General features: G+C 42.4%; 1 protein-coding gene across 5 annotated transcripts in view; it reads right to left on the reverse strand.

The window, feature by feature from the left end:
• Window positions 1–27,552, reverse strand: part of LOC110836352 (protein O-mannosyl-transferase TMTC2) — a 745,449-nt gene that overhangs the window by 710,149 nt on the left and 7,748 nt on the right. For 4 of the 5 annotated variants that reach the window (XM_087359009.1, XM_087359004.1, XM_087359010.1 and 1 more), the window contains exons 1-2: window positions 26,486–26,542; window positions 10,541–10,653 (exon numbers count right to left, since the gene is read on the reverse strand). The gene's annotated coding sequence lies outside the window, so the exon portion shown is untranslated. Of the gene's footprint in view, window positions 1–10,540; window positions 10,654–26,485; window positions 26,543–27,552 lie in introns of those variants that run through there. The other variant, XM_087359005.1, reaches the window with a different exon arrangement.

Raw genomic sequence — 27,552 nt, forward strand, 5'->3', positions numbered from 1 at the left:
TAAGGTCCTTGAAGTATACCGGATCCATAGTCAAACTAGTGTGTGAGAAAATTATGATGTACCGGAGCTGCTGTACGAGTACAAGGTTCAAGAAACTGAACTAAACAGATGGAAGATGACCCTTGGCTCTCGTTCTAGAAAAATAAATATTGCACTAAACACGGCTCAGGATGGGGATTGAAATGGAATGGCCAAGAGACACGAAACATCTGGGACGGGACTGCCAGGGGCAGTTACAGGAATCGCTGCCTAAACGGCGGGGTCAACCAGATGTAGCTGAGGGCGTTGTGTGGAACGTTTGTTCTGGTTTTTGGAATGACATTTTTCACATTTTAGCCCTCTGAAGCCCGGCCTTGTTCACGTATCGCAATGTGCCACAAAGACAACTCAGCTCTTCACCATTGCAAATTTCAACTTCTTAATGCTTTTTAAGTAAATTACCGCTGTTTACAGTGAGACGATAAGAAGCACACAAATAGAAAACAAACAATTATTAATTGCTGAAGCGGGCAGATATACAGGACTAGTCTAAATGATGTTCCCGATTTGAAACACATGTTACTCACGTTTAATGAAATTCAGATGCCCTGAGCTTTAAAGGGTTAGTCCGTCGCTTATCCTCTCCCTTCTCGCAACCCTGCCTCGGTTCTGTCGTCCTTCCGACACCCAACCTCAGATCCTGTCAACCGTTGGCAACAACCGTGGCACGGCGTCACAACCCAGAGGGCCGTGGCCAACTCCGTCTTCCTTCGCTCACGCATCCCAGCACCCTGCCCACAACAACCAAGTACCTGAGTACACCCCGTTCCTTTCATCATACCAACGCCTAGTGACGTACCAGAAGGCACACCGTTTACGTCACACACAAGACGACCGAGACTTCTCTGTTCCACGCTGCTACATGGAGGTCTCCTGAAACCTCGGTGGAAATTATGTTTTGGGGCACTGAACTGAGCGTCTGACCTGAGAACTGCTTACGTAACGGGTCACGTTTAATATCACATGCCACAGAGATATTAGTCATTCTTTAAATGCGACTGACCAGATGCAAATAAAAAAAACACAAGAGACTGGAGACATTCGCGTCCAGCAGTCTGTCTTCAGCTCCTTCCAGAATATTTTATATATCTCTCTGTTAGGCTGAAACAATCGAGCTGAAAGCTCCACCTCTCTGAGCTTTAGCGCCGTGACCTTTGATCTAAGCCCTTGGAAACAGACGAGTTTTTTGTTAAATGCCTCAGAACTGGGTTTGTACAGTAATCCCGCGTGGGCCGAGCCGTTTGTCGTGGTCTGTTTGTCATCCAAGTGCAGTTATCAGGTAGACACACTACAGACGAATTCCTCTGCGAAAGATGAAAGTCCGTCCTGTCTCCTTGTCTCTGTGCGGTGACTGCGCTCAAGTGGGCTCCTTTGTCCGGCGTTTACAGACTCGAGGATACATACACCATTTAAGGATCGGCATGTTTTTTTTAAAAAAATATCTTCCCAAAAAACTGAACACAAACTTCTTAACTTACTTCGACATCAAATGCTCCCCATCTGGACTCCAGCACTAACTTACTTGCTGAAGTATTTCGTAGTTTTACTCAGTCGTTCCTTTAATCCGATTACAACATTTCCAAATAACCGCACGTGCATGCTCGCCTTGTGTGCGTTCAGTCAGAATTGTTCGAGGGGCCCGAGGGAGGGGGGGGTTGAATCGTAAAGATGCTTATTACCTTCCAGCGTTAAGTCGACTCTGCGTTACCACAGCGCAGAGCGTCTTCTGGTTGCGGATAGAGAAAGCCCCCAGACATCCTAACATCTAATCCGTGTACAGACGACAAGGGGTGGTCCACCAACTTCGGAGTTGGGAAAAGGGCCGACAACTCCCCCATCTTACAAAACGGAGCACAAGGCCTCCGACCTAAGCAACGTAACGAAAAATGGTCAGAGGACTTGGAATTTGAAATGTCAGGTTTCTCTTCAGGACAATTCCTTTGGGACCAGTACACGGAAATTTATATAAAAAAATGGCATAACTTTGACTAGATTCAGCAGGCGTACGAAAGTTAATATGAGAAGAGGATAATAGAAGACAATTGTGCCAATATTCTTCTACGAAAATGGGAATGGCACTCACCACTTAGGGAGAAGCTCTCTCGCTCGTAAGAGAGTCATTTCTGCAGTTGGAAGGGGTAAAACCTGTTAGCTGTCGAATGAAATTCTTCTAAGGGGCCGTTAGTGTGATGTTGTTTTAACCGAGGATAAATGTGATGATTAAAAGGACAGCTTTCATAAAAAAAATACACGTGAGATAGATAAATTCCCAAAATAAAAAAAGTAATTTTTGTTCAATTTCAATGGAAACGTTGTGAAGATTCGACTTAACCTACGAATTAAAAACTTTCATAATCTCCGTTTATGTGGTGCCCAAAACCAGGTGCTAGCTGGTCACGCCTGTGAGTCCCGAATCAGAGCAGGGATTGTCTACCCCTGAATTTTTTATGACCGAATGGATGTACTCTCTCTCGGCTTAAACTCTGATCAGCCTCAGGTCGACTGCTCTCCCAGAGACGGTAAGCGGATTGCAGCTTCCTTCGCGACCGCCCGTGAAACAGCGTACAGCTGACCCAAGACGAATACGAACTAGTAGCCTGCCAACATTCGGCTCTGGTCCAGCGGGGGATAGTCCTGGGCTCTATTAGCTAAATTTTCCGTCTTTATCTTCTCTCCTTCAAAGCTTCACAGACCCTCCAAAATAAACTACGCTGGCATTATCTTATCTACAGGCCAGAGCAGATGATTTATTTACGTCAAATAACACTCGCTGTGCAATTAACCCTTTCTGAAAATTTTATTTGGGTTTCTTGTTCACATTGAAATTACACGAACAAATACTAGATTTGCCAAACGTTCTATTGTCCATCCTCAATAACGATTTCAAAAGACGCACACCGAGCATGGGACACCTTTTAACACGTTGTTGGAAAAACGACGCCAATCGTCCTGACGTCGTCAAAAGACGGTATATTCAGTTCACGTGAGCTTCGGAATATCACTGAAGGGAACTTGGAAAAAAAAGACGCCGAGGTTCGCGACGGCAACTTCGAAAAACAAATTAACTATAAACTATTCGGGAAAACGGACGCCGAGCGTCATGGAGCATACGAAAGGGACGAACCTCTGAAGACATAAGAAACTAGCATAACCTAATTAAACCAAACCAAACCATACCTAATTTAACCTTAGGGTCATTCCATGCCAGATCGAACAGTGCTGCCAACCACCAGCGATTACTGTAGTTTTTTATTGGAGAAGAAAATGTCTAGGAACTGAAAGTTCTTCCAAAGTTTATTTTATATCGTGACTAAACCCCTGGATATTAATTAATTAAATCTGGCACTTTTTAGGATATGGCAGTCAATTATTTTATAAATTCTCCATTATTTCAAACGTTATAAATATAAAATTTGGTGTCCACCAGTATTTTTTCTTTGGGAATCGATTGGTGCAATAGCGTGACATGACCTTAAACCAGCTTCTCTACACATTTTAAAAATCTAATGATGGAATATATTAAAGAAGACGAAACTTTGCCCAACACAAAAATGACTCTATAATCAGATAAAAATTGAACCAGAGTGGACTTTCAGTGGAGTAATAAAAAACAAATTCTTAATTGTGCAAGGAAGAAATAATTTCTGCTAATAGATGATAGAAAACGTGCTTAAAATCTATCCAACATTTGATCGAACCAATTTAAATTAACAACACATTTAAACTATTTCTTCAATGCACTGAAGAAAAGTCTTGTGAACTATGTCTACAACAGCATCGCGAAGTCCATGTTTTCCGCTCCTTTCATGCAACGACGGTACACAGAACACGAACAAAGGCGAAATCATTATAATATTCATTAAAATTTAAACGGGATATCTACAATGCAGAAGAGAAAACACCCCTTCACCGTTTACAAATTCAAATAACACATTCAAATTCCTGCATTCATTTCTTCGACGATCTGAAGACAAAAGTGCCAAACTTCTATAATAAAAAAAAAAAAAAAAAAAAAAAGTAGTTCCCACTGTCACCCATAAACGCGCACGAATTTCCATTTGAAATCCTCGGCTCAATACACCACGTGTGTCAGTCATCACGATCGCAATGTTTCCGTTCGCTGAAATTTATCTTCAATCACGCACACCAAGCGAACGGCGTGGCAGTTCATATCGTAAACAGATTTCGATTGCGTCAGTGCTATAAATAAACGCGTTTTTTTTTTCATTTGAGCATGAATTCAATTCACGTCCCTACGTCAATAATTTTGCCCTAAATAAAGCCCTGATACGGTGACCTAAATATTTTTATGATAAAAATTTTATTTTTTCAAATCAGAATCAATACAGTTTCAATAAGATTACAGAATGAACAATTATACCTGAAAGATATCTTAAAATTCCATTTCTGGGAAACAAATCAAACTGACCAATTAATCCGATATAAAACATAGATCGATTCCACTCAATTTTGCCTTTCCAAGTCTCGGAAACTGAAGTAGGATCACGTAGGACTGCGAAGAAACGATTAAGAATGTACATAAAAGTATTAAATAGTACGCGTTCGGTCCAAAGTCTACGTGTCTGTAAACGGCCAGGGTCATTTTACTTTGTTGTGTCCACAAATATTCTCTCACGAGGAATTCGTGATTTGTGTGAAACGAGCCTTGAGGGACACTGAATCCGCCTTGCTCGATAGTTCCCACTTTGGCCACCGGATCGCAGCACCTCAACGTCCACCTCAAATCTTTCCTCGCCCGTAATTTTCTTATCATCGTTCGTAGGACATTCGAAAGTACGATTCTGAGATCGTGCAGAATGGCATAACCACCACACCAAATTTCATCCAAATCCGTCCAGTGGTTCTCTAGTTTAATCGGCTGGACAGACGGACAGACACGACCAGCCCATAACGCGTTCTTGCAATGAACTTCGTGTAAAGAACGCATATCAAGCGAGACAGCGACCGAGATATGAAGCCAGTAGAGAATCGATTGTCAAGCGAACGCACAATGATTGTAGATAAGGCAACAGCGCGCGGTTACCAACCGGAGTCTAGATACAATGATTGTCACGCAGTTAAGTGTTTCGTCTTCATTGTTTCTATTTTAATTTAAATTATAGTCGATATACGTTAACAAAGGTATATTAAGAGTGGTGTGGCCCCTTCTAGCTTAAACCCAGACGCTCCATTCCTGGAACGGGTGAGACATCTGTCTCTATCCGATATTTCGGCTCTGTTCCTCGCCAACGCACATCGACAGCTTCTTGCGGGATCTTCACATGTATCCTCTCTACTTACGTTCATTCCAGCCATTCCTCCTTTTCCTAAATTCATACGATATTTCGAAAAGGGAACAAATAATAATACTTCTCAGATATCTTTCAGTGGATAATTTCCGGTATATAAGATCCATTTTATGAAAAGGATTTGGGATTTTTTATCTCATTTTGCAGCATCTCTGTGGTTCTCGAAACAGGGAAGAGATTTGACACGGTCCTGTGCACATTTTTGGTAACTGCAGACCACAACAACAACAACAACAACAACAAAAGCGTCGCTTGGAAACTGTGGCGCTCGTAGCCAGGACGTGAACAATCGGATTTCTGGGATACTTGCATGACTGAACAATTGCACACACTTGGACGAGCCTGAGGGATGTCAAACCTCTGCGCGCTACATTTTATTCAAAGCTTTACTAACATTAAACGTCGGGTAAAATAGGAGACTGGAATCCTACGCCAATATTTGAACTGCAAATATTGGCGCTTTGTCGTCACGGACAGAAATTTAAATCTGTATACACCCCACATAAATGATCTTATTGCTTACTGGAAGCATTTATTTAACTGCTAGATATTCTTATTTCTGAAATCGCTTTATAATGCCTTAAGTATAATTGGTACCCGCGCTAGCACATAATATTGTAAAAATATTACCATAATAGCCAATCGAAAACTTCGTTCTGTTTTCATTACATCGATCAATGCGAAATACGTACTTCGTTTTCTTAATATCTTCTCTTCATCATAATTACCCCGTTCCAGGACCAGAGAGTTTTCTTTCAGACTGTTTCCATCCACATTTTTACTGATTTCTTCAGAATCCCTGTTTTGTCCTGAATCGGTGACCACTAGGTCATCTTTGTTCTCCCAGGAAAACTATTTTCCAGAACTCCCTAATATTATACTTTCTGTTCCCTTCGCATCATTTCGCTTCAAACTCGTGAAATTTACAAAGATTAAAAAATCTATGTACTCCATTATTCTTTTACGACCAGCATTATGCTACATATGTTAATAATATATTGGACTATAAATCTCTTTGCTAGGCAGAGTTTGAATTTGCAACCTAACCTAACTCCGACCAAAATCCGTCATTCTATAATCTATGACAAAGTTTCATACCCAGCCTGTAGATAAATTCATAATTGCATAATTACATTTATTAAATCGTTAGCCCAATTTTCATGATGGCTGAAGCAGTGTGTTACGTTCCAAGAAAATTCATCCCTGACTCCTATTTGAATACAAATAATTTCCCAAAAGTGTGTACACGTAATTCTGATGTATGCAACTCTTGTCTTTATATGGGGCAGTCAGTATTTTGTTCACCGTTAAGACAGCTGTTCTGGATTGAGGTTTAAGTGTCCACTTCGCCACTTTACATACTAATTAATTAACTGTAAATATTATTAACGACCAGCTGAAATACATTTCTCGTCACAGCACATGAAACACGTAAGATATCCGCTAATTGCCAGATTGTCTTCAGTCACACACCTCAACCAATAGTATTTCCGAAGCGCTATTGAAACGGACTCTCAACGAATGACAGGACATTATTTTTCACGCCTTGTATATTTGTACGCAATTAATTTTCGTAACAGCAGAGACTACTGGACATCAATGTGGCGGTGATAAAATTCTTTGCAAAAATAAAAAAATAAATCTCCAAATGGTCTTCGGGCCAGAACAGGTAAAATTATGCAATTTCGGCCCATGAAGACCTCTAGGATGAATATGAGTTTGTAAATTAGGAGTTTACATGTTTTCTGCATTCGCGTATTATAGAAGCGTCGATAAGGCACAAAGCGACTTTACCTCGGCACAAATTCGAACCGAGACAAACTACAATTTGTAATGAGAGTTGCTTCGCGATCACCTGAAACGGCTACTGATGGTCTTTTCCACAAGAATGCGTTTGTGTGTCGCGTGTGCATGTGTTCAATGGCTGCGCGTTTCGGTAGGAAGGAATGAGGGCGACTTTGTTCAACAAAGTATATCAGCTCGCACGATCATCGATTGTCAACAGTACCGTGCGTAGGATAGAGACTCAAACGTAGGCGAAACACGTACCTACAATAACATTAAATCTAAAAACAAATTCCATCTCCAACAAACACGAATCGGTCTTGAACCTGGACAATAATCCTAGAATCCAAAATTGGGGGTCACGAAATAAACAGCGGGCCTACGTAATTCTATTCCATGTTCCACGTAAAGAACGCCTAAACGCAGAAGAATTAATGAAAGTGGTGCAGTGGGCCAAGATTGTCTCTGTGCCACAGACTGATGTACCGCATTGAACCGTGAGTTGGCAGACTCTGAAGCCACGGGGGAGATAATTAAAACACGGCAAGGATCTGATGATATCCAGAGACAAATGTTGATGATACATTCACAGAACGCCCTCCAGCTATTATTTTCAATTTCCATTTCCCTGTCTTGCGACATTTTTCCAGCCTCTGTTGTTGATGACACTGCTTCTGCTGGGATCAAATGAAAAGTAATGTTCCTGGAGCGGATACACTCTGTCTCAAAAACATCACGACCGCTTGTGTCAAAAAAGGAGAGAGGAATAAGCGAAACTAGATAAATATTTAAATTAGCGCGTTGGCTGGCTTACTCTCATTTCTTTCATACTCTGAATGTAGACCCTTTGCCTGCACTGGTTGGTTAATTCTGTCGATTGGTTCCCTCCTCACCGAAAAGTGGCGTTATTTCGATGTGTGACTGATTCTGACTTTCTGTTGGTTGCACACGTTCACGTCATGAGGTTCACGACCGATCAACGTCGAGTACGTTCCAGGTGTATCTACCACGAAGGTTGTGGACAAGCGGGGTCAGAAATTGTGGCATGGAATTCAGCGCCTTCGCGGGGATTTTCATAAACCATCGAACAAATGAATCGGAGATCGAGCGGGAAAACTTATGCATTCTGACGTATTGCAAAATTTCTCATCAGAACGAATGGATCAAGGCAATGAACTGCGGTTCGTTGCTCTTAAGCGTCGTAAATCGCGTTGGCTTCTGTAAACCAGCGCGACAGACGACTGTTCGCAAAACCTCTGCACGATTTGTATCGATAAACCTCGACGGTTGGTATACGTTGAAATTTAAGTTCTGCTGGAAGCCGTAGACAGTTCCCAGAAAACGTTTTGCCTCCCGTGTGCTATAAAAAATTATTTACGTCATCAAATGTGAGAAAGACCTCTAAAACTGACTTCTGGTAATTTCTGGATTCCTCGGGCATCTCTCAAAAAAAAATCGCTGGCACCTTTTCCGACAATCCTGTTCACTCCTCTCGTCAGCGATTCCAACACGTGCGAACGTGCGCACTGAGACCGATATGAAGAGTCTCTTGCAACTACGCAAATGTTACCCAATTAATCTTGTGTTAAAAGTAAGGGGTCATTTCCTTCATGGACTATTATTAAACTCACAAGCCACGCCTGTAATATGCCGTGTACCAACTTGGCGACGGGATGAAGTCAGACAAACGGTCACCATCTTCCACTAGATCTGGTTCTTCCAAACTGACTTAAACGTTCCAACTTCAAAGCATCAAAAGATGCATCAGCTAAGGTTACGTAGAGTGTAATTTGACAATAAAGTATGGTTGTGCGTATTAATGAGGAGTAAGTGTTTGTAGGCTATTTTAAATTATTTTAATGAACAATTGAAACATTTCCTCGCCGCGAGACACGATCGGATCTGGTAATTAAAACCGCCTCGGGTACAATCATCAATGTTTTAACTAATACGAGATTCTCTACGGTAATTGCCAACCTCAGATATCAGCCGGTAAAGAAGCCTAACAAAACAAACAAACAAACACAGTGTGGTATTTAAGAGAGAGTTCCCATTATGAATAATACAGAAAATTCGTTTGCAATTAATTAAACGCAACGTAAAAAAACACAGCCCTTTTAGCAAGTGAACGTGTAAAAAGCAGTGAAAATGAAGAACTTATCTCATCTTGTTTATTCAAATATAACAAATGGTTTTATATTTTTGTTGAGGCAGACCCGTGCAGATAATGCAAACAGCGTAGTACAAACACAGGACAATTTTAAAGTAACAACAATTTGCTATAGCTGGAAGCAGAATGGAAGCTCGCGGGGCCGGGGGGGGGGGTCCTGAAGGGGCGGCTTGTTTATGAGCGCACAGCAGCTGTTGATAACAGCACCTGGGAAAAGTACGCATCGCCTGATTCCACTTCGTTTCCAGAGACCGAATCTCCGGTCTCGCCTGGAAAGGCAAATTCAAAATCAACAAGTGACGGTTTCTGGGGTGAGGGTTCTAATGCCACAAGCAAATTCTGAAGGTTCCGGGTTCATAGACGAGGTCGAACCTCCTGACAGACTTGACGTGGTCCTACGCAGTGCCTCCAGGAAGATGCTGGAAAATTCTAGTAAAACAAGACAGGGCCGTTTCCCTTCATATCGTCCCAGTTCATTATTCTAAGAGTTGAAACAGGCAGGAGAATATCAGTTCCAAAGCATTTCCTCCTCCCCCCCTCTACGGCGCAGCCTGGGCAGGTAAAATGGCGTCATTAAATTCTCTAAGAACAACCGACACCACTAACCTAACAGCGCAGAACTGTTTCCTGTGCTGTTCCGTCAGTTTGCTAATCCTTCGTCCACATTCGACAAAAAAAATGGGATACTTGATACAGCGTTGATAAATTCCCACCAGCACTTACATCAACCTATAGGCCAAGCATCGTCACAAACCAGTTCGAATATAATGTGATTAAAGTGTCTGATTTAACAACACTTTACCAACTGAGAATATATTCGTAATTTATTTTAAGGGACTCTTATGATTTCACCTGCAGAAACGGAGGCCGTTGAGATTCGAAGTGGGAGCTTCAAGAAAGACACGGAAGTGGAACTTACTCATCCATTGACTTAATCGAATTACGAGAAACTCTCTCAATGTAGCCGTTGTGTGATAAGTCTTTACAGTCCGCAAATCTTTCCACTCTAACCGGATTCTTGTCCAAACCAATGGCGTTACAAGACGACATGACGTGTGTCAGAACTCAGCGCGTTTGGAACTTCATTCCGGGAACTTACTGACACACATTGAACATCATCTTGACGCCGATTTATTGAGGGGACGACATCATTCTTATAATGTTAATTTCGTAATCGTTGTTTTGAAATTTAAATTAACGCGATCGAAGCTGACGACGTTTTGTGGAGCAGACTAACCTGAACCGTAGCTGCCCTCTGGTGTTTCTTGAGGAGCTCTTTACAGCTGTTTAACGATGCAGCACTGGACAGAAGTTTGAGCCCGTGACATCACTCGCCGCTCGGCTTCATTCCTGCAAGACACAATTTTTATGATGTGCCAAACTGCAGCATAAATTTTAACTTATTCAAAATTATGTTAATTAGACTTCTGATAACTGCTTATTAAATAATCCAGGTTAAAGTGAAAATTAAAAAAAAACATTCGGAAACTGTGTATATAATTGTGCGAGAGTGTCCAAAGTAAGTCACCGGCTAATAATTTACCACATCCGCCAAGATAAGTTCAATAAAACTCTACCGAAATAAAACTAAATAAAGATATACAACGACTGATTTGGTGTCATTATGGTGATTAGCACGTTTCTATTAACGCAAATATTAATACATCGCCGTGTCTCACGTCTGACCCGGACATCAGTTACTCCGTCGCTTTGCGGTTGCTGAAAGACCTTCCCCGCTAATTTCTTCAGCTACTTTGCCCGAGTGATCAGTCCTTTCGGAGGGTAAAACACACAAAGACGCATGTCTTGAGTGGGATTCGAACCCACGTCCCGAACTGCACGGCCACAGTGTCCCTACAACGTAACCCGAGTAGTTAAAGGTTAATGTGGTCGGTTTTATCGCTCTGTTCACAGAGTCGAATGTTCTTAATCTGATTTTAAAACGCTCCAATCTCCTGTACTTGGCTTGTTACTAAAAGCGTTTTGGCGATCTTATGTGGTCGGACACATCTTCCCGGAATGTCGCTACTGCATCAATAAACATCTGATAAACTTTCATCGCAAACAACGTCGTTGCGAACCTTCTGGATATGCGTGGTTTTCCTCAGTACTTTCTGGGGAACCCCAGAATAGCAGCACCACTTTAATCCAGATTTACCACACACACTTAACGCCTCGTTTCATTCGGAACTAAGTAACTTCTGCAACTGATATAGCATCGTGAAACAATCGACGGGTGCGTCAGTCTGCTGCGAGTCGGAGACGCCGTGCAAAAGTCTCTCAACTTCTGGCAGCGTCTGTATTCACGAGGCCCGTCTTTCGCCCGCCACGGCCTACAAACAGCAGATTTGTCTTAAAAGAGGGAAACCTTGCTGGAGTGCGTTTCACTTCACATATTTCCTCAAAAGAACATATGCCCGTGCGTTACCGCTGTCGCGTCTCGTCTGTTGCCATCTTCCTTTCTCTGCCTTCGCTCCGCACCCGAAGCCTTGTTACAGCCGACTGCCTTCGACGGTGTCCCGTGCAGCAACATCGGGGCTTGCGTTCCACCTCTCAAATGCACGCGATTCGTGTGGCGACGCTCAATCCTCGAACCCAAAAAACACGAGTCAATTAATCTGCTCCTTGCCATCGGCTGTTCATCCACACCGCAACACGAGCGCGGCTGGCAGTTAGCACCGCACACAATTCAAATCTCGGAGTGGAGACCGGCTGACATGACTGGGGGTTTCGTGGTTTTTCTCAGTACCTCCAGGAAAATACTAGGATAGTGTCTTAAATTAGGCCACGACCGCTTCCTTCCATATCCCTTCCAATTCATAAACATCCTCTCAATCGACGCTGTATAAATAAATAAACAAAGCCCGCTCAAAATAATTACTTCAATTTCAGAGTCACCGCGATATCCTAAAATTGGTGGCGTATTCAAATTCGACTTTTTTTTGTTCCTGCGCAACTGGCATGAGCAGGGGCCTAGCAATCAAGACATCCTTAAATGGAATGTGGCGAGGGCAGATGGGAGAATCTATTATTAAACGGGGGTGGATCTGATTATCCTTCCACTTTCGCGCTGTATTGTGTGGTCGTTTTTATAAAGCGAGAGACGCGCTGGTCGCTGGGAAGGAGAGAGCTCTTCTCTGAGTTACGCGCGTATAACTGCGCAGTTGGACCCGCGACGACTCGGCTTTCTGCTCCTATCTTCTCAGGGCAAGATTATTTCTCGTGCCCTTCTGTTCTTTGAAGTAAATTAGATCTTCTTTGGGTATATAGAACTGAATGTTTATATTTCATTTCGCGTTCTGTTCTTGTCCGTCTTTCGTACGAAGCGCAGATGGATGGATGAGAAGGAAGACCATCTTCTGTAATGCCTTCCAGCATCACATTCTTGTCTCGTCTGTGCCAGCTGCTCGCAACAGAACAATGTTTCCTGGATTTCTGGCTCCACGCACAAGCGATTCAATGCCGACTCCCTCACGCCTTTCTGTTTGGATTGTCCTCTGCGTCTGCACTTTGCCAGAAAAAACAATCATCAGACCGAAATTAGTTACTTTATCGGCTCAGAGAGAAAATAAAACCCACGATTTCCCAGAGACAAGACGAAATGATTCTTGGATTCTTAGTTTGTTTAACGACACTCATTTGGATAAATCGGAGATCACAAAGTCGAATTCCGGCACAAAGGCACGCGTCTGTCCCTGCCGCCTCCATGTTCAGTGGTTCTTCATCTTGCGGAAACAGCGACGTACAGTCGTAACCACGAAGCCGGGAGGCTGAGGATGTTGTCGAGTGCGTGTGTGGTCTGCACAGAGGCTGCGTTTCGGTGACATTTGCCCGAAGGGTCTGCGGTGAAATGAGGAGAAGTGGCCTGGGTCACGGTTGTGGTGTCCCTGACAAGGGATCGTTAGACCCTGGATAGCCAGCGTCAGGAAACGAACTGTAGGTTACCCGAGCGGACGAAACGTTGTTCGGGTGGCCGCGGGAGTGGCTGAGAAAGGCTGCGTCTAAGGGTATAGGCCCAGTCGTTACTGAAAGTAGGCTATCTCCTTCGCCTTCCTGTTTTTGGGGAATGCATTCGTGCGTCTAAACACGTTACATTTGTACAGGAATGGAGATTAACTGGGAATTTAAAAATAAATCCATACAGTTTTTGAAGTTAGTTCGTCTAAGCAAGGAATTTGTACGACAAGGCTTGACGTCGTTAACAATTCAATTAATTTACAAATGTATCTCCACAATCCAGCATCGGCCTTGGGCAGAAATCTGCCCACGCATTCTTGCATGCGGCTCCCCCGTAAGTGCGTCGCCTGTGTAGCTCAACTTTTCAAAAACCGTGCAACTTCGTCAATTCCACATTTCTGCAAAAATTCAACGATCGCACTACCCAGCAAAAATACAAAATATTCCACGAACTACAAGGGGATAAAACCACCAACTTTATTATTCCTACTCCACGTGCTCCCTGCTTGTTACATTCCGTTATGAATCTTTTACTCTCCTCAATGCCTTTTCCGTCTTATTTCTCTCCCAGTTCCTTCGCATTATCCCCTGACTTCGTTTCCTCTTCGAAAAAAAAACACATTTTCTTTCTTCGAACGGAATCCTTCACAGTGCCTTAATAAAAGACTTGTTGTCCTTAAGGCTCAAACGTATTACGCGTTTTACACAAAGCTCCACACACAAGACCGAAAATCTCATGCCTTAAGACGCATAAAGCTATCCCGCTACGCGCCATGCAGGCGCTCAGGGGGAGAGCGGTATTGTCCTACTTATTCTCAGCCTCGGCACAAGATGGGTCCGGACGCGGAGACTAGAGGAAAAATCCTGTCCCATGTCGGGGATCTACTTAATACTGCGTAATAAATGCGCATTCTTGCATTCCCTTTGCGGCACTAGAGAAATACGACCGGTTCCCACATCATCTAACCCATTTTCGCAGCGTGTTAAGATTAAATGTCGGCGAAAGCCAATCAACCACAAAACGCAACTTCCATATGCATTCTTTATTAAACACTGCAAAATCGATTTTGGACATAAACCAAGCAAATTTCTGAGTTGTTTCCACGCGCCAGTTGTAGTGTAGGGGTGACAAGACTTGACACCTGCAATATCCATGTCAACACAAAAAACTTCATGAAATTCAGATGACTGTCCTCTGGGCTGTTGCGACGTGTAGCTTCGTAGAAATTTACCGACGTTTTAGAGGTCCTTCCTGGCCCCATTACTGCCCTGAAGATGGAGGCAGCCAGCACTTCCGAAACGTCGGTAAATTTCTACACGTCGTAAGAACCCAGAAGATGTCCATTTTCGGTAAACGGACGTTTCTGTAACAGGAGAGAAGGTCCAAGCAATATGTAATCTGATACTTTTGTGCGTGCCTGTGCAAATTGCAGATACCGCGCCACTCGGAAGTGGCAAATTGAACACATGTACAAGAGCGAAAGCCCCGTAGGGCAGATCCAAGCTCTGTCGACCGTGGCAAAGGCAGATTTCAATGCTCGAATAAGTTTCGAGGGACTGGGCAGAAAACTGAAACGTTTCCTTAGACGGACAACCAGATTTAACCACATTTCAAACGCCTTTAGTTTTGTGGAAGGGATGAAATCGCGAGGGTCCGATCTGCCTCGACGCCACTTCGACTCGACTCACTCCTTCGACAAACTTCTACAACCACGAACGTCTAACGCACGCTACACAAATTCAAAATTGCAATTAACAGAAAATATAACCTAAATAAAATAAGAATTGCCACTTCGGAAGCAGATGTAATTATTCTACACGGTGGAACTGCAAATATTTTACCGTTCTGCGTCATTCGTGTACTTCAGAGTGATAAACTGTGTATTAGACAGGAGTTGACGCATCATATTCCACTCACTCCGGATTTACTATTCATCGTTTTACAAACCCACACTGGCCCCTTACCACATCAACAATATTTACCTTGTACTTACTGACCAATCATCGCGCTAGGAATAATCCGGAGATAGCCCATGAGGTTAAGAACGTCTCCTACCGACTGCCAGAAAGGCAAAGCAAATCACCTAATCGAAGTGTCGTCACTCGCCAGTGGCATCATTTGCAACCAAGTTTGGCGCCAATTAAGGAGTTTGAGGTGTTCATCCTTTCATCCACAGCAGCCAACCCGGCTCAAAGAACTTTCGCGTTCTTATAAATCTGGTTACAGTCAGTAAAAGTTATTCAGAAACGAGGAAACAGTCTGTCAAGGACGACGGAAAAACCTAAGTGGTACTTAAATGCACTTTAAAATTTACTAATCTCCGAGGCGTCGTTAAACGTGGCCCCGCTGTTTCGTTACACTACTAAGGTCCAGAAGAATTTCGTAACAAGCAAAGTTTCAATGTATAACCTAGCACTGTCCGTGTAAATGCGGTGATCTGCCTAGAAGGTTCTAATCGTCGCAAAATCTTTTAAAAAATCTCACTGTTTACTCCTCCTGTACTCCCGCCTACTCCAGTATCTCCAAAAATAACAAAAAGCGAGCACTCGTGTTTACCACAAAAGTGACCGTCGCCAAATCGAATGCTTCGAGTCCGCGGTTTGGGTGACGACGTCTCGGAGCCGAAATAATTCTAATTGCGCCATTATATAATATTATAATCTCCAATCGAATAAACCGTTGGTTGAGTCTGGTAGACGTTTTCAGACGTTTCACAGGTGTTTGCTGCCTCCGTCATCAGGGCGACGAATAAGTGGCACGCGTGGAATCGATCTGAATAAATTGTTAATTTAGAAGGGGACGAACAGATGCAAAATAAATACTATTCTAACATCAACAAAAAATTGATGGAACTATAATAAAAACTATAAATGTTGACCATAATAACCCAAATATCCACACTGCATTCTACCTTGAAGTGGGAAACCATTCAGATGTCCACTTAGCTCCAAAGAAATAGCCCTGCTAAATGAGAGACTGAAATACCATTTATCTTGCACAAACAACCGATGGATCGAAACATTTGGTATCAAAACAGACGCACATGTTTGCCTTTTGGACACTCACAAACGTTTAATAGCTAAGGACCGTGAAAAAATTATCAGAACAAAAATACGCCGAGAAAATCATCACAAATAACACCAGAGGAGCACAACTCGAATGGGAAACAATAAGAGACTTCAAGAAAATCTAATCGATTACCACCCCAACATTACTAGGGCAGACAGAGATAAGACAATAGCAGTTCTACCACAAGAACAACACAAACACAAAATACTTTTAATAAAAAATAATTTCACAGGAATTCATAAGAACCCAATTGAGCAATTTCAGAGAGAGAACATATATAGCCTAAATAAAAAATGGAAACTAGTCATTAGGGCAATAGGTTATTATGATGCGATCAGCGTCACAGATGAGACGACAAGAGTATTTTTATGAATTATATAAACATTCTCTGGGAGTCATTCTCTTGCATTTGGAAATCCAGTTTCTCGTCTGTGCAAATTTACCTCGACGCAGAACAGAGTAGGTAAATGCGCGCTGTTTAATGAGCTAACGTCATAACCAGTACAGTTGACAGATTAATTTAAAATTATTTTAATATTTGTTTATATTGTCTCTAGGGCATCAGAACAGTTCCGTTCTCCGGCAGTTGCTTTAATTATGCCGGATAAAGAAATTACGAGCGTGTCTGACTGCGGGGAGATTAAACTCGTCCTTCCTGCGGAAATATTCTTTCTGGTGGCCTGAGAAGACTGCAGAAGATGAACTGGTGCTAGTCCCTTGTGCTGTGGAGTCGTGTAATGAGGTCTGGGGATTGGAGGCCTCGCGGCAAGGACCCCCCCCCCCCCCGGCCAGCGCCACATAAATATTGATAAGATGTACATTGTGACTCCAGGTGAGGGCGATGTGGTACAGAATTGCTTAGACTTTACGCAGACAGGATTCAGCTCAGAACTACCAACAAGCTCAGTTCCCAGTATCTGTATCATGGAGGCAAAGATCTGTAGACGCAATTTATACATCCATCTCTTCAAAATATTCTCGAAAATTGTACATGCTTTCGCTTTTTTCTTCAGTGACATTCATCGCTCGTTAAGCAGCAAACAAAATAATTCTCTCGGAACATAATTGAGCGATTGGATTTGCCATAAACCACGCACGAAACAGAACTAACTCCATCATCAATACGAGATGTCATGTCTTCAGTCCTATTATCATCACGAACATGAGCAGATACTAACGTCTTCTGGGTTGCAGCGCCGTGTAATCCGGTAGAAGTGTACCGACGTTTCAGAGGCCCTTGCTGCCTCCGTCATCAGGGCGATGAGTGAAGTTTACTAATGTACACGGCGCTACAGCCCAGAAGACAGCAATCTTCGTATTCACCGTTGTGAGAGCCTCAAATCCTGATTAATTGTTGAATATGTTTGTACGTAATCCAGTACGAGAATTATAACGCAAAAGCTGACGGGAGAATTTGTTTTGGATCAATTCTGAAACAGGAGAATGCCTACAGAACGTAACATCATGGTTTTGTTACGAGTGAGTGTGTAACCTGAACTAAGTTGTTGGTGCAGATTCCTTCCGAAGCAGCTGACAGTCTCTCGACAAATCAAGAAATTCCCCGTGTCTCAAGAAACACGAAGGTTCATTATAGTATTCAATATTAATCTAATATAAATATTTATTTTCTTTTCTGGTCTACAAATTTGTTATAAGAAGAGGGAGTTGGGAACGCGATGCTTGGGACAATATTAGTATCTAAGATAGATAAATTGACAGGAGGTTAAAGCAAATTGCTTAACGAGGAGCTCCGTAATTTTTGCTGTTCGCCAAATTGAGGTTTGTCAAATCAAGATGGGTGACGGGCGGGCGACAAGAAATGCGCACAAAATTGTGGTTATAAATCCTGAAGAAAGAGACCACTATGAAGACCTAGGCATAGATGGTATGATGATATTAAAATTTCTCTCAGGTAAACAGTTCTGGGTCCATCTGCCTCAGGACAGGGGCCGCTGGCAGGTTTTTGGAAAAATGGTAACGAACTCTTCGGTTCCATTAAGACGGAAAATTTCTTGAACAGCTAACCGTACTATTAGCTCCTGAAGAAGTTTCGCTTGTATTTATCACATCTTCTTCCATTCTTCCTACAAGCATCGCCCACGTCATCCGTCGTGATTTGGTACGCATAATTATGTTCTGTGAAGCTTTCATTACACGGTCCGCCTGCCCCCACTTCTTGAGCACACTCAATCCACGACCAAGTTTTAAACGCACAGAATACAAGAAGAAATTGATTTTGTGTGTTTTTAATCTCTACGTCTTTAGACAGGAGAACAGACGACAGAAATACATTCTGAATACATTTTAATCTGCTCTTAATTATTTCCTGTGTTAAGTCTGGTTCGATTCTGCCACATTTTCGTAGAGTTTGTGAAAATTAAGTAGGCAATCTGAAAGTAATCTCACAATCTAGCGACGAGATAATAATTCGCGGGCAGGCTTTCGACTGTCTCCGTGTATTCGTAGACGAACCTCCCGACAAGCGTCTTCTGTCTTCGTCTTTGTCTTTCAAACACATAAATTATGTTAAGTCAGCGCAGACCAGAGGCTGGCGTGGCTCCATCTTCAGTTCCTCTTCACTTTCTTCGACTTTCCTTGTTTCAATTTATAAAACAAAGTCGAAAAGCTATGGCGATCTCCTTTCAGACTATTTGGGATAGAAATTAGGTCGGATAAGAATTCTGTGGTTTCTCGGCTGCGACGCCTCATGCATGGTTACCAACATTTCGAAAGAAATCGTGGCCTATTTCTAGCCTGACGACATCTTCCTTAACCCACAAGACTTTAATCCTCAGACGACGCAATTGATTACGTACACCCACCTCATTATAGATTATCTTAAATAAAGTCCTTGATCAACCTAATTAGTTTTGTGGGTTTAATAGATTCAATGTGAACGTTTTAAAATACCCACACATATAAATAAGTACAATGGATTACTTCCGCCATTGTTGCAATCCTTCCTTCTATAGCTTATAACTTTCCGACGTTTCGATAACATTCTCACTCTGAAATAAACTTTGTGCATCTGTCTCTAATCGTTCAGATTACCTCCACAAAGAAAGATTTTCAAGCAACTGAGATATTTTTCATACGACATACATATTTATTCCTTAAAATGCAAAGCGTTTGAGAAATGTTTAAAAGAGTAATGAGCTCTCTTCACTAGACGTACTTAACGCCGTCATGGACAGAGCAAAATCCAACCTTTGTTTATCGGCGTTTCGTGTTACAAAATTTCTCAGAACCTTCGATCCGACAACTTTCAATTCTGATTGAATTAAATCAATAAAGGATTATCAGAAGATGATTTGGTTTTAAATTTAGAACAAATATCAAGACAGAGAAGAATCAAACATCTGAATTCTATTACTTCACGTTCAGACAAGATGGGCGGGGCATGTAGAACGCGTGGAGGAGATGAAAAACACGTACACTTTATTTTATTCGTCTGACTCCGGACAGAGAGCAGTGGTGGGATGTTGTGAACCCTTCGGAATGCAAGGAACAGCTGGGCGACTGACAGCGTCTGAAGGAGGACATCGCTGCGTGAAGTTGGTTGTCACTCTCCGTTCATTTCGTCCGTCTTCGACATCTGCAGGTTTCGGATGTCGCGGCCGAGTGGCCAGCATCCCGATTCGTACTCGGGAGGTCCCGGTTCATATCTAGACTCAGAGACATTTTCGTGGTTTTCGTCAGTTGCTTCTGAATAGCACGTTAAATTAAACCACTGCCGTCTCCTTCCACATCCTTCCCGATACATTAGTCATTAAACACCCTATAATTCGAAGATATAAAGTCGAAGGTGTTGGACCTAGTGGACTGTCAGAATCGGTGACTGCCCGTGGCTCGGACAGTCACCCCAGCAGTTTGCACTCCTCGTTCTCAGTCAAAAACATTGCTCTTGAAACTGTTCAGTTAAATAACGTACATTTGTACTTGGTCTACTAAAAACTTCGCTGCACTGGTAAATCATTGAGCCGAAGAAAACAGAGACACTGTTAGCGCATCTATTTCCCCTGCAGTGTAGGTGAGCGAATCCAGATTTATGGCCAGAGCAGACAACAGCAGCCAGAGATTTATACTGCGACGCGACAAAGCGCATTCCTCCCGCGTTTTGTTTTCTTATGGACTGAGCGAGTACACGGCGGAAATGAGACGGTTTAAAAGCAGTTCAGTGTTTACCCCTGATGTATAGCGTTTCCGCTCAACTTCCATTTTCGGCGCTGGTGTCTCTGCGTGGCAATGCGTCTTGAGGACAAACACGGCTCTGGCGTTTGTATTATTTTATGGAAACATCTCCACTCAAGTTGAGGAAATTATTCTCGAAGAAGTCGATATACGTGTTTGCTGCATTTTCATAAAGGAAAGAGATTCTTCGTGTACGCCAGCAGACATCTTTACAAGATTCATTGTCGCCAGTTTATTTACCTTCCAGTGCTTTCCTCGATACGGTATAAGTTACGACCGTGTGCCTCAGTCAGATGCCTCGAGAGTGGAATATAAATACATTCGCCCTGATCATTTTACCAGTCACAGCTGAATTACTCCAAACAAATAGTCCAGGGATGTATTCTTCGCCGTTTTTGTAGTGTAAGATGGCTGTCTTCTGAACCGTTGCACCGTGTAGTGACCAAAGTTTCAGTCTCTCTTCATCCGCCCTGTGATGAACCACTGCAGACATTCCATTCCAAATGCCTCTCCATCGCGACTAACGAGAATTTGTGAGTCGGCAAACAGAAAATTCACAACGAATCGGGAATTTTTGGAATCCCCGACTATATTAGAACATCAGCTCAGGATTTCCACTCAAGGCTAGCCGATGTGGGGAATCCCTTGGAGGACTCTTGGGCCGACCATGGGCTGTCTGACGTCTTCACCCAAGGGCAACCGAGGGGCGGAATCTTATGTTCAATAGGCCAGTCGAGGCTTCCCCTAACAAGACGACGGCCAACTCGACACGATTACCTAACCTATCACTATTCAGCTACCCTGACTGACGTTGTCCGTGTTTTTCCTCCGTGTTAAGGCAAATGCTAAGGTACAGTTTAAAAGTGGCTTTGCCCGCTTACCCAAATCATGGAGACCTTCAGCCAAAGTGACTAGCCCCCTCCTCCCCAGACACGTGGTCTTCAGCAAATATGATTCCATACTTACTGGGTCCCGGAACTGAAATTGGATGTGGAGGGGTAAGGCAATGTGGCAAAGACTTTTGAAGACGGGCAAGGGCAAACCGGCAAGATAATAGAGGTCACTGACGTTTTATTGGGGCGTCCCTGATAAGAAGCTGGCTGGTTCGGCCCCTAAAACACTGCAACCCGACAACCTAACCGCAAGATGTAACAGGCGCGCGGGAGGCTTAGTCGGTTACAAGCATTTATCTGCACGACGATCAGCTGACGCGCGGAAAACAAGGTGACATGTTTCGTAATTTTCGCAAGAAATTTGACAACAGTAGCATCTGATTAATAATACATAATTGCATTTTAAACAACCTCTCCTTTTGTGACGCACTTGCTACGCCATCTTCGTCCCAAGCAGACAATTAAAGCCGTCTCATGTGACGCATCTTTGCTCGGTGCTAATTAACAAGCCGCGTTAACAAGTGAAGACAGTGGCTTAACAACGATCGACCGCTTAGATATGCTGAGAGTTTGGATCTGCTGGAGCACACGTGTGCTTATGGCGTTTACTCAAGTGCGATTAGGGGTGCGCGGGGAGGACGTGTAGAGCACTGTACTAGCAGAGACGTTTCCTTCTACAGACACAGGCAATCAGTTTATGGTATCAAAAGTAGCAGCTGTTGGCGCCGTGAACTTTTACGATTCCAGACGATTAGTAAGTAATTACGGCTACCAAGATGTTCCTAGAATTAACATTCTTTGTCTAAACGTTATATTGCACGACGCACAACTCAGGCAGAAACGCAGGTGATGTTTGTACGAGCAGCAAACAGTACAAATGCCATAAAACGCTCTCTCAGGCGCGTGGAAAACGTGAAATACGTCATTTCAGTTTGCAATCTGATAATAAAAGCGTAGTTTTTCAAGCCAAGGTTCAAATTGTAGATCCGTATCGATACATCGCGTGAGCCAAAGTACTTTTAGGATGAAATTGTTCGTGTTTATTCAACATCAATGAAACGTCGGAACTACCCCCACTACAGAAACTTCCTGGAAACGTCCAAATTAGTTATTAAGAAAACAATAATATGATAATAAAACCAAGGGAAATAAGCTATATAATGAGGATGGATGTCTTCTGGGTTGTAGCCCCATGTAGTGTGGTAGAAATTCACCAACGTTTCAGAGAAACTTGCTGCTTCTATCATCAGGGTGGTGATAAAGATGGAAGCAATAAGGATCCCTGAAACGCTGGTGAACTTCTAACACACTACACATCGCGGTAAACAAAAACACTAATATTACGTAAACAATTTTAGAAACAGATATGTAAAACGAACGAACATTATTTACAACCACGTTCAATTAGGAAGGCCTGCATGAACAGTTTAAACAGCCATCAAGCGACAAGCGTCTTTTATATCGATAAGAGATTTTACATCGATTGGAATCCCCGGTTCAAATTGTCGGCGTAAATACTAGACAGGCGTGACCAATTCCGCCCTGAGTCGCTAAGATTTGACACTGGAACATTTGGTGAAAGAGAGCCACATCTGGCACGCGCGTTTGTGATGCCCCGGTCAGGAGGGGGAGCGCTTCGAAAGGAGACGCCGAGGTGACACGCTGACGGGCTGCACCTGAGCGGAGGCTGCAGCCATTACCTTGATTGTGTCGTGTGTATAGACACCTGGTGGAGTGACGGAATGATGGACCGACTGCTCTCACACTTAGCATGATTGAACTCGAGGCACTATAAGAGATTAGATCCTCAGGACCGAGCCAGCACATCACAACAGATATGGGCTGTTCGCTTCGAAGTGTCAAAATGCACTTTACGGCAGCTCGGAACAGCAAGGACCCCAAACTACTGAGGCAGTAAGTCTCAAGTTATCGCGAGGCATTCTTTACGGATGTAAGAACAAAGAAAGATTTTCAATTAACAGCAATCGTACAAATTAACAGAACTGGGTGGAAAAGAGATTTCTCAAATACCGGCAAGAATCAAATAACTGGAATAGAAGGAAAAGATTTTCGTTTTTACAGGGACAATCACCAGGTGTCTGCGCGCAAATCAGATTTCTCGAGGACGGTACATCAAATGTGACCTTCAAGATGGCTGTCCACTTTGTTCTCGCCGCCTTAAGAACCTCAGATCTTACCAAGTAATTAACTTGTTCATAATATACCCCAACGCTCAGACACCCGAGACTTTTCGCAAAAGCAGAATAAGTGAATCCCTGACGCTAAGTCCCCGACGTACTGAAAAAGGTGAATTAGGCTTGTCTCTTCAAATACGTCTACGACAATCATACTGCGTCTCTTCGTGTGTCGTAATGGAGTACTTGAAGACTGTTCTCTGTATGATCCCTCAATTCGACAAATCATCCTCCACATAAATTTAATATTTATACAATTCCCGACACGAATTAAAGGAGTTACGAAATGGTAAACCTTTTTCTCAGTCTTAGAGTAATCGTTTACTAATCTGTGTCGCCGTCTTGAGAAAGAAATTGAAACGAACAACCAGTTGACTGTTTCCACATCTTGCAAAAAAAAAACACTAATTACTAAAAGTAATTAATTTCGAGCAAACCAGGGAAGTTCAGTAACACATAATTATTGAGAATCCTGAATTACACGAGACTTAATCGCCAACAGATCACAAAGAATATGATTTCGTCTCAAAAATTCATTCACATCCTATATCTTCCCTGATACCCCCCTCAGGCGACATTTCTATGACGGGTTCTTTCAGTGGTTCCTGTCACTTGTTCTGTGTGACAAGACGATTGATTTCCGTAATGTTTTATTTAGCGGTTTAAGCTTTCCTCTTCACCAACTACGACCTCCTTAGCTCCTACCTTAATACAGTTTACTTACACACATACACGCGAGTACCAACCAAAGAAATGTTTTGTAAAGTTCTACCACATATCTTTCATCATGTCTTATTTTTCTATGCGTCGCCCTGCCTTTAACAAATTTGATCCAACGGTCCACAACTTCCCTAAGAGGTTATCAGAACAAAATATTTTATTTTGGTCTTAAATCATTCTTTAGTCGCTTGCCTTTATGAAAGATTATACCCCCAAAAAAAGGTGCGAGTAGATTCGTGTTTATATTCATCATGTTTTATCGGTGTTGCCAACATTGCTTGTGTGGTAAACCAAAAGTTCCTTCAAAAAAGGAGAAGTAGAGAATTTTATACGAAGGCATTTTCGTTCAATCTTTAAATTCTGTCTGCATTTGTATGCACATATTCAATTCCACATTTAAGTTTCATTATAGTTACTCAGCAATGCAGTACATTGGAAGGGGGGATACTTTTATTTTCTTCACATGCAGTACGAAACGTCAAGCGGCAACAGACATTCTCAATGACGAATCGCCTGGCTTTCATGAATGATTTTGAAGGCATAAGCTGTCCACGAACTGCCTTCAAGGAACATTTCTCATACACACTTGGCCGATACGCTTCAATTTGAATCTTCCTTCCCTTATCGCATTATTTATTTCCAACAACAAATCACTTCATTAACGTGGCGTTTTCGTACGACTGAAACGAAAATGGAAGCTTGTATTCAACAGTCTGATGTTACGGCTTTACGTGTTTGTCAAATTTCTCGCTTATTTTGAGTAGCATTGCTTGAAGAGCCCTTAAATAAGTCTGCCTGTAAGATCCACACAGAATCAAATGTTAATCACGGCAATTTGATTTCTAGTGGCGTTCTCTTAAATAACTAGTTGTTTCCTTGTTTACAAACCGCAAGCATTTTTTTATACATTTTTAAAGTTTCCATGTTTTGTGAACTCGGTGATGAACCTTCGGGTTCCACAAAGAAAGTGGGCTTTTAAAGTTTTAAAGTCTGCAATGGTACTTACGAAAACAAATAATATTTCCTTAATAAATATATTATTCTGAAAATTTGAGTCATTTTGTCGACAGTAATTTAGGTAAAACACATGTTGATAACACACTAACATGTTAAAATATACTAAAAGTCACTGGTGAAAGTTTAATGAACACAATAAAGTCTCAAATTCTTGATAGGAACTGTACTGATTTTCGGGTCAGAACTGTGCCTAAACCACTGTTTTAAATTTAGTTGACAAAAATGACGCTGGACGAAAATGAGCGCGCCACTATCCACCCGCCCACGTCACAATATTTTCACTGTCCGCTCCCGACTGCAGGTGGACATTAAAATGATGTTATCGACCTGTTTCTTACAGAGCATAAAGTAACTTGCCTTGACGAAAAAAGCCTTCACCACACACAACAGCTGATGTACTGCTGAATCATCACGGCCGATGACTGCAGTTCTACCAACATTTTTGTTAGCGACATTCAGCTGTTTCTTTATTTTGATCGAACTTGTACCACCTTAACCTAAACAGTTAAAATTTCCGTCGATATGCCATTTTTGTTCTATTAAAATGTTAACCACTGCACAAGGCTACATGTGTCGCCCTGAACGACCATCTTCAGGGGGATTTTCTTAGTGTAACTGTCCCGTACTCAAATGCACCATAAAATCTCTTCTACGAGGCTCGGCTTTAAATTGTGCAGTAAAGATAAAAATTGAAAACAGTAGCTCACTAACGTTCTTAATATTAGGACGTAGTAGAATTTTCTTTAAGTAATTAATTTTCATATAAAATAAATTTTAAAATTTTGGATTAAAATCGACTTGGAACTACTATCTTCATGCTTCAAGCCTTCAAGACTTCTGTTGTTATGTCGCAGAGCTACGTGACGTCACGGGTTTGTATTGGTCCCATTTTATGCGAACAGCTTTAATATTATTGCGTAATTATATAAGAAAAGAGTTAGGTTAGGTTTTTCTTTAGGATTGAAATTTCCATTAAGCACATTACGAATCGTTAGTCATAAAGTGGATATTTCCAGTTGTCCACAGTCTGGTTAGCTGTTACGAGGTTGTGTTTAAAGAATTTTAAACTTCACAAGATTAGCACTGGGTGGCCTGTAAAAATAACACGTGTTTTCAACAAGTTATTAAACTTTACTTACTTGTATGGACAGGAACAGCTAGCCAGAGGTTAAGGACGGAACTGTTGTGCATTGCGAAGTGACTGAAGGTAAACACGCGGGGTGGGGGTGGGGGTGGGGGTGGAAGGGCGCAGTCAAAGCGGGTAAAACTGCCGTGGTATTGAGAGGTGGGGTTTAAGGTAAAACATTATTTGTGGCTACTAACATTCTAATATGGAGTTTAATGTCCGTGATTTCACTTTGACGCCTGTTTCTCTGATTTTAATGCGGAATGTTTCAGAAGGACTCATGCAATCTCCGTTCATATTGATTTGAAGACTGGCCTCTAAATTTCCGTAGGTGAAACCAACGAAGAAAGTTACATTAAAGCCACTCGTACCGTATTAATTAAATAATGTGTCGTTTTGAGCAATTTCGCTGACCGATTCGGTTCGAGGACCGTAATGATTTTTAGTCAGTGTCGTTATCAATATGAATTATTACGGATTACGCCTTGTGGCCAGCTCCAATTTGGAATTACTTCTGAAATTATGAACCAGTTAAGACATTTGGCAGGACTCCCTGGACGCCGCAAGTCCTCTGAGTACACAGGACATCGCAACGCACGAAGGCGTGGACAACATCCGTGCCTGAGCCCGATTCGAACCCAGAACCCCAGCCCAAAGCTAACAAGAAAAAAATTTAAATTGGCATCAAAACCCTCACAATACAATAATATTATGGTTCTACCAACATGATATTTTCCACAAGCCAGGAAATGGTTTTCCTTCACGTCCTGTGAGTGAAAATAAGTATATTCAAGCAATCTTCCCTCACGGAACAACCACTCCGTGGACCTCAGCTACTTCATTTCGAAAGAACTTGCTTCAACTTTGTTCCTCGCTTCAATCCCCCGGTGAGCAACGCGGTTTAAAAAGTTTGCACAAGTTCGATTGACACTGTCGACTTTTTCCCACACGCATTCACTCCCGAGAAAACAGAAACACGAAACTTGGTTTCGCTATTTCCCCACCGGCGTCCGAAATGGTCTCACATCGACGCCGAGGCACGGCGTTCAACTAAGTGCCTCTGCGACACTGACACCCGAC

The sequence above is a fragment of the Zootermopsis nevadensis genome, unplaced genomic scaffold (assembly GCF_977971745.1).
Source record: "Zootermopsis nevadensis isolate Lab colony 2312 unplaced genomic scaffold, Znev_1.0 Znev_ptg000030l, whole genome shotgun sequence".
In the NCBI taxonomy this organism is placed as follows: domain Eukaryota; kingdom Metazoa; phylum Arthropoda; class Insecta; order Blattodea; family Termopsidae; genus Zootermopsis; species Zootermopsis nevadensis.